This window comes from Macaca mulatta, chromosome 7 (genome assembly GCF_049350105.2).
Source record: "Macaca mulatta isolate MMU2019108-1 chromosome 7, T2T-MMU8v2.0, whole genome shotgun sequence".
Classification (NCBI taxonomy): Eukaryota; Metazoa; Chordata; class Mammalia; order Primates; family Cercopithecidae; genus Macaca; species Macaca mulatta.
Window position 1 is genome coordinate 93,596,115 of NC_133412.1, and position 7,606 is coordinate 93,603,720.

The 7,606-nt window shown below is 45.4% G+C and overlaps 2 long non-coding RNA genes across 2 annotated transcripts in view; one reads left to right on the top strand and one right to left on the bottom strand.

Moving 5' to 3' along the window:
• LOC144330153 (uncharacterized) overlaps positions 1 to 6,810 on the bottom strand; it is a 64,598-nt gene extending 57,788 nt beyond the window's left edge. Inside the window, exon 1 of the long non-coding RNA XR_013396066.1 lies at positions 6,666 to 6,810. This is a non-coding gene — a long non-coding RNA (uncharacterized LOC144330153). The remainder of the gene's footprint in view (positions 1 to 6,665) is intronic.
• LOC144330154 (uncharacterized) lies at positions 1,023 to 2,067 on the top strand. Its single transcript, XR_013396067.1, has 2 exons — positions 1,023 to 1,271; positions 1,616 to 2,067. It is a non-coding gene; the product is annotated as an uncharacterized LOC144330154 (long non-coding RNA).
• Positions 6,811 to 7,606: the final 796 nt, after the last annotated feature.

Consider the following 7,606-nt stretch of genomic DNA (forward strand, 5'->3'; position numbering starts at 1 on the left):
CGGAGAATGGCGTGAACCCGGGAGGCGGAGCTTGCAGTGAGCTGAGATCCGGCCACTGCACTCCAGCCTGGGTGACAGAGCGAGACTCCGTCTCAAAAAAAAAAAAAAAAAAAAAAAAAAAAAAAAAAAAAAAAAAGGACACGCTCATGGAGCCATCTGAGAAGAAAGAGGCCTCTTGACATCAGGAGACAAGGACGTTAAGCACCCAGTGGAAATTCTGGCCCTATTAGAAGCAGTTGCCTTGCCTGCCCACACCTCTGTTATGTGCTGCCCCAGACACCAGAAAGATAATCTGCAAACAACCGGCTAGGCGCGGGTGGCTCATGCCTGTAATCCCAGTATTTTGGAAGACTGAGGTGAGTGGATCACCTGAGGTCAGGAATTCGAGACAAGCCTGGCTAACATGGCAAAACCCCATCTCTACTAAAAAATACCAAAAAAATTATCCAGGCATGGTGGCAGGTGCCTGTAATCCCAACTACTCAGGAGGCTGAGGCAGGAGAATCGCTTGAACCTGGGAGGCAGAGGTTGCAGTGAGCCAAGATCGAACCATTGCACTCCAGCCTGGGTGACAAGAGTAAAACTGTCTTAAAAAAAAAAAAATTTGCAAACAACCAAAGGCCATCAGGCAGCCAATAAGACTGCAAAACAGGCTGCTTGGGAAGCAAAAACATTGGAGGCCTTAATATCTCATTTGAACTTATCGGACTTCAAACCTCATTACACTGAGTAACATAAAAAATGCACCAGGGCCTGGGGTTTGATAAAACAGATTCTAATTCTCTCTGGGAAACTAACACTTACAGGATGATATTACTCCCTGAGGCCTTAGTTTACCCAATTTTAAGCATCTGCACGAAGGGACACACTATGGGAGAGAGGCTCTCGCTGACCTAGTGCAGTAGCATCTTCAGAGGCCACACCTCCGGAAGACTATTCAAAAGACTACGCAAGGATGGGTCTCATGCAATGAAAACAGGAAGACTGAACGCAATCCTCCCACTAGAGGGGTGTGATACAAAGGACTACGCCCTTTTGAGGACTGGCAGGTAGACTTCACTCAGATGCCCACGGCCAGCAGAAATTACAGACTCCTCCTGGTGTTCATGGACACCTTTCAGGGTGCATCAAGGTGTACCCCACTTAGTAGTCTAAAGGGCCACAGAAGTAATCAAGCCATTATTAAAGGAAATAATTCCCAGATCTGGACTGGGAATTTCATGTTTCATACAGAGCGACAATGATCCTTTATTTCAGACGTCACTTGAAAGGTAAGTCAGGCACCATAAATCAAACGGAAATTGCATTCATTGTGGGGACCACAGTTGACAGGAAAACGGAAAAGATGAACCTTACTTTAAAGAGGACAATAGCCGGACTCTGTCAGGAAACAAATCTTAGCTGGGATAGGGTTTTGTCTGTTGCCTTGGTCCAGATCAGGTAGTACCCAGAAGTGGGTTGAATTAAGCCCTTCTGAACTTGTTTATGGGAGACTTTTCCAGAGCCCCTTGCCAAGAGTCCCACCTTTGGATCTCTTAAAAGAGCCGGCAATGAAGCAATACATACAACAGTTCGGACAAACATTGCTAACTGGGCACCGGCTTGCTCTCTGCAGGTCTACTTACTGCTCGGATAAGCCCCTTCACCCTTTCCACCCAGGAGACAAGGTGCTGCTACAGTCTTGGGAAAACTGAGGACCAGCTCAGCAGCTAGCTGAAAAGTAGACGGGATCCCCTGAAATGCTGCTGGACACTCATTCCTCGGTCAGACTAGCTGGGATGGAGCTATGGATGCATCACACTTGGGTGAAGGCAGCTCCTCCTCAACCTGATACCTCAGACAACCAGCCTTGCTTGTCTTGGACATGTGAGCCAAAGGAAGATCTGAAGTTACTGATACAAGAATCATATGGATGAGTAATACCACTCTTCTGTTAACATGAAGTTCTGAATGAATTTTATAATCCGAAGTACATTCTTGATCTTTGCTAAGACTAACCTTTTTGCTGAATGGGTACAAACAGTGGCTTCTCTTCAAAATAAAACAGACTGCTGGGTCTGTGGGAACTACTCCTTTCCTGCACTGCGTGCTTGCCATGGTGCATACAAGCTGCTAACCTAAGCAGTTGGAGCCATTTCTATACCTGGTATAAGAGTTCATACCCATTCCCCTTCTGTGATCATAGCACCTCTCACAGTGGGTTCCCCTCCTATAAGGAAACTCAGAGACACCTTATTTACCTATTCTATGAATAGATTAACAGTACCCCCACCTTGGGATTTGCTGTACATGATGGCATGGGATGTCTGACTGCGGTACAAATACAAGTAACGGGTCAAGTACACCATAGCCCACCATATGGGATGGTTACGTCCTCAATGTAGCCAATCTCTCCAGTTAACTGGCTAGGATAGCAGAATAATGCCCACGTTCATACTGGGGCCCATCCCTCCACCTGGGGTTGGCTATGGGCCTGCGGCACTCATGGTTGCCTTACTTACCTTATAATGGAACCAGGAGATGCAACTGGGGGCACCCTTACTTACCAGGACAGCCTGTCCCATCTGGATCCTCTCCCTGCCAATCAGGAAAGCATAAAAGCCAGATATTGTCTTCAGAAATGGACACACTTGTGGTTTTACCCTCCAGGAGGCGGCCATAGATGTAAAATTACAAGTAGAGGCCGTAGCTAAGCATATGGCTGCTGCCTTTAATAACACTCACTCTGCCATCATCTTTCTCTCTCAAGAAACCTTACAGATTAGACAGAGTCTTAAAGAACTGCATGGCCGCCGGGCGCGGTGGCTCAAGCCTGTAATCCCAGCACTTTGGGAGGCCGAGACGGGCGGATCACGAGGTCAGGAGATCAAGACCATCCTGGCTAACACGGTGAAACCCCGTCTCTACTAAAAAATACAAAAAACTAGCCGGGCGAGGTGGTGGGCGCCTATAGTCCCAGCTACTCGGGAGGCTGAGGCAGGAGAATGGCGTAAACCCGGGAGGCGGAGCTTGCAGTGAGCTGAGATCCGGCCACTGCACTCCAGCCTGGGCGACAGAGCCAGACATCGTCTCAAAAAAAAAAAAAAAAAAGAACTGCATGGCCTTAGATATCCTGCCTGCAGCCCAAGGCGGCACATGTGCATTAACTAAGACTGAGTCTTGTGTGTGTGTGTGTGTGTGTGTGTGTGTGTGTGTGTGTGTGTGTGTGTATACACACACATATACACCAGATTATTCCCACAGTGTAACCCTAGCTATGAAGGCCTTAAATAACTATATTTCCGCCATAGATGCCTCATCCCAAGGCCTTGTGATGGCATGCTTTAGTCAACTCCCTAGTGCGTGGAAGACTCATCTATAGTATAATTGGCATTCTACTCAGTGTCTTCTTCAGCTGCTATGGATTTTATTGCTGTTGTGCACTCTGTATGGGGATGCAAGACAGACTTTCTCAGCAGCTCTTAGTTCCCCACACCAAAATACTCCAGTAAGTTCCCACTGTCAATCTGGGATTCAAGAATATTTCCAACTCCAGGTATGCAGATTCCATCCTACTACCTCATAATTATGCCTCTTTTTAGCAGGAAGTAGCCAGATTGACTGCATTGACCACTTTCCATAGAAATGGATGGGATTTGACAGTGGGGAGCCGTAACCAAGTAACTTAACTTCAAAAATGCATTTTAGGCCGGGCGCGGTGCTCAGGCCTGTAATCCTAGCACTTTGAAAGGCCTAGGCAGGTGGATCACCTGAGATCAAGAGTTTGAGACCAGCCTGACCAACATGTGAAGCCTCATCTCTAGTAAAAGTATAAAAATTAGCTGGGTGTGGTGGCAGGGCACCTATAATCCCAGCTACTTGGTAGGCTGAGGCAGGAGAATTACTTGAATCCAGGAGGTGGAGGTTGTAGTGAGCCAAGATCACGCCACTGCACTCCAACCTGGGCAACAGAGCAAAAACTCCATCTCAAAAAAAAAAAAAAAAAGAAGAAGAAGAATGCATTTTAAAACCTTTTTCTTTTTTCTCTCTTTTTTTAATCTCAAGACATAACCTTGAAGCAAACTGCAGAAATTTTTTCCCCTCCTCAGTCTTTTTTTTTTTTTTTTTTTTTGAGAGGGAGTCTGGCTCTGTCGCCCAGGCTGGAGTGCAGTGGCCGGATCTCAGCTCACTGCAAGCTCCGCCTCCCGGGTTTACACCATTCTCCTGCCTCAGCCTCCCGAGTAGCTGGGACTACAGGCGCCCGCCACCTCGCCCGGCTAGTTTTTTTTTGTATTTTTTAGTAGAGATGGGGTTTCACCGTGTTAGCCAGGATGGTCTCGATCTCCTGACCTCGTGATCCGCCCGTCTCGGCCTCCCAAAGTGCTGGGATTACAGGCTTGAGCCACCGCGCCCGGCCCCTCCTCAGTCTTAATACATAGCTTTGAAACATACTAAGAGTCTTTGTTTCCCCTCCTTTCCCACTGTGCACTCCCTTACTTCGCATACATTTATCTGACTGTATGCTGGCATCTAAATATGTGCTTACTTAGAAGTTCTAGGGACTAAGACCTAGGCGTGAAAACCCAGCTGCAAAATTCCAGAGATTACCTCAAAGCAGCTAGTCAACAACCTGGCCATTGTGGGGATGATGCCAGCTCACGCTCCAGGTGGACCATGACTCAAGATAGCCACCAGAACAAGATGCACAGACCTGCACCCAGCACCACTCCCTGCATGCCACCCACTATAAGTTCCCTTTGTAAGCCCCTCTCCCCAGGCTAAAGTTTGAAATGGTTCCTTTAAGGCACAAGCCAGGGCCACTTCCCCAGTGCTAGCTCTGGAGCAAAGTTACTTTCTTTTCACTGCATCTTGTCCTTGTTATTGGTTTTACAAGCAGCCAAGCCTGCATTTTGTTATATTTGATTGTTTAAAAACTGCTTTCAAATGCATTACTTCTAAAACTTCTCAAAATGACTCACTGATGTCCTAGAATATATCATAAGATATGATGCCTTCAGAAGCTATAGAGCTCTTTCTTAGCTTGCTTCTTCAAACATTGGCTCAGGTGGCTTCTCTCTCCCACCTCTCTCTACATTTCTTGAGTCACTGCTTGAATTTAAGTCTTCAATAGATAATGCACATTTGTTGGAAAGAGCTCTGGATGTGTGGGCACACGACAAATAGCTGACTTTCCCTCAGAATCGCTTCTCAAGCCATCCAAATCCAGATGCCCAGAATTGTTTCCTTTATCCTTTATCTCTTCCCTATCATCAAAACACCTAGAGAGCAGGAGGATGCACAGAACCTGCTCTGAGGCAATGAGACAGAGCAGGGATCTGTCTTAGAGGCTAGCAGGGCACCCTCCCCGACCCAGCATGGAAATAAAGAAAAATCTTCAATTTCTTAGCTAGCCTTGAAAAGAAAAAAGAGGAAGAACTAGATAAGCAAGAAGGTAATACTAGCTTAAAACAATAGCCAGGGATGTTAGAATCAGGGGATGTTTGGTTCCCTATAGAAACGAAAAATAACATCTTAACATATGTCCCTGAGTTCTTCAGAAACTCAGACCCCCACCAAAGAGATCTGCTGGCCCGTAGACCTCAGATAAGGGGGAAACTGAAGACTAAACTCTGACCACCGTTCTTCTAAATTATTTCGAGTGGCCTGGAGAAAGTCATACCCATGATCCAAAACTTATGTTCTGTTCTGCTGACGCCCTATTCTTAAACAAACTTTCATCTTCTTAACCAATTGCAAATCAGATGATCTTTGAATCTACCTATGACCTGTGAGCCCGTGCTTCAAGATCTCGCCTTACTCAGCCAAACTAATGTATAATCTCCACATACTAATTTACTATTTTGCCTGTAACTTTTGCTTTCCTGAAATTTATTCCTGCCTTTAAAAACCCTTACCTGAAGTCATCAGAGAGGTCAGGTCTTCGGTGTGAGCCACAAGCTTCGCTTTGCTTGTTGCCTTGCAAATAAACTCCCTCCTTTCTCCTGCTACAGACCTTGGTGTGGATGTTTGATCTTACTGTGCCGGACGATCAGACCCCAGTTCAGTTCCATAGGAACAATCTCCCCCGTGCCCCACAGAATCTATCAGCACATGATTCCCTATTATTCAATGATTGCTTGACATGAGCTGAAGTTTGAAGAAAAGTTCTGGATATAAACGGAATATTCTGACATTCTAATAGTAGGTGGTCCAGTGACAAACTCAACCAAGGTGGCTCAGGTAGGAGTGGCCCTGTGAATGTTGATATAAAATACATTCAAGGCCAGGTGCAATGAATGGCTCACGCCTGTAATCCCAGCAGTTTGTGAGGCCGAGATGGGCGGATCACTTAAGGTCAGGAGCTCAAGACCAGCCTGGCCAACATGATGAAACCTCACCTCTACCAAAAATACAAAAAACTAGCTGGGCATGGGGGTGCCCGCCTGTAGTCCCAGCTGCTTGGGAGGCTGAGGCAGGAGACTTGCTTGAGCCTGGGAAATGAAGGTTGCAGTGAGCCAAGATGGCACCACTGTACTCCAGCCTGGGTGACAGAGGGAGATTCTGTCTCCAAAATGAATGAATGAATGAATAAATAAATAAATAAATAAAATATATTCAAGTATCTTACATTATCCATAAGTTACACCATAGGTTACTGTTACTGAAACAATATTGGTTGCACGTACCAATTTAGGGGGAGTTGGTATGAAACATGGTGGAAATTCCAGATGTGATATGGAAAGGTCACCCATGGGATGCTCACACAAACTCAGTTTAAGGGCTGGTGGTCTTGACCAGCTTGAGCTGAGTTTAGGGCTGAGTCTTGAGTTCCTGAAAAACAACGAGGTCAACACCTTGTGAACCATACTTCAGAGTCAGATGTGATGTGTAGGAACATTGTAGAAACTATGGCTAGGCTACCTGACATTTTACTAAGGTAGTAAGCACTATAGCGTCAGCAAAGGTTATTGTTAATAAGGACTAAACTCTGATTTTTTTTATCTTGCCCAAATTCCTATCTAATGTGTCTGGGGAGTCATGCCCTACAAATCATAAATTCTCATCAGATGAGTTTTATTTAACCCTATATATCATGTTTTACGTTCCAACCTGACTCGGGCATAACATTACCAGACAAAAAAGAAAAAGTATTTTGCCCCAAAACATGTTTCTTTGCCACATTTTGAAATTGCCCTGCAAAGCTGTTCTTTGTGGGGGGAAATTTGCATCTGTAAAGAATCTCTATTAACATAGGTAGATCTTTTTCTTCCAGACCTTTCCAGTCCTAAAGAGATTAACTAAGATCTGAAAGGGAAACATTTGTCATCTATTGTCTCTAAGTGCAGCCACTATAAGACTTCAAAAGAATTGGTCTCCACAATCTTTATTTTAACCTGAACATTCCCTTTCTATCAATCCCAGGTCTTTAGACAAAACTAGTTGTCAATCAGAAAATGTTTAAATTCACCTATAGCCTGAAGCACCACCCCCCCAACTCCCCACCAGCTTTGAGTTGTCCTGCCTTGCTGGACCAAACCAATGTATTTCTTAAATGTATATGATGTTTCACGCCTCTCTAAAATGTATAAAACCAGCTGCGCTCCAACCACCTTGGCACGTGTTCTCA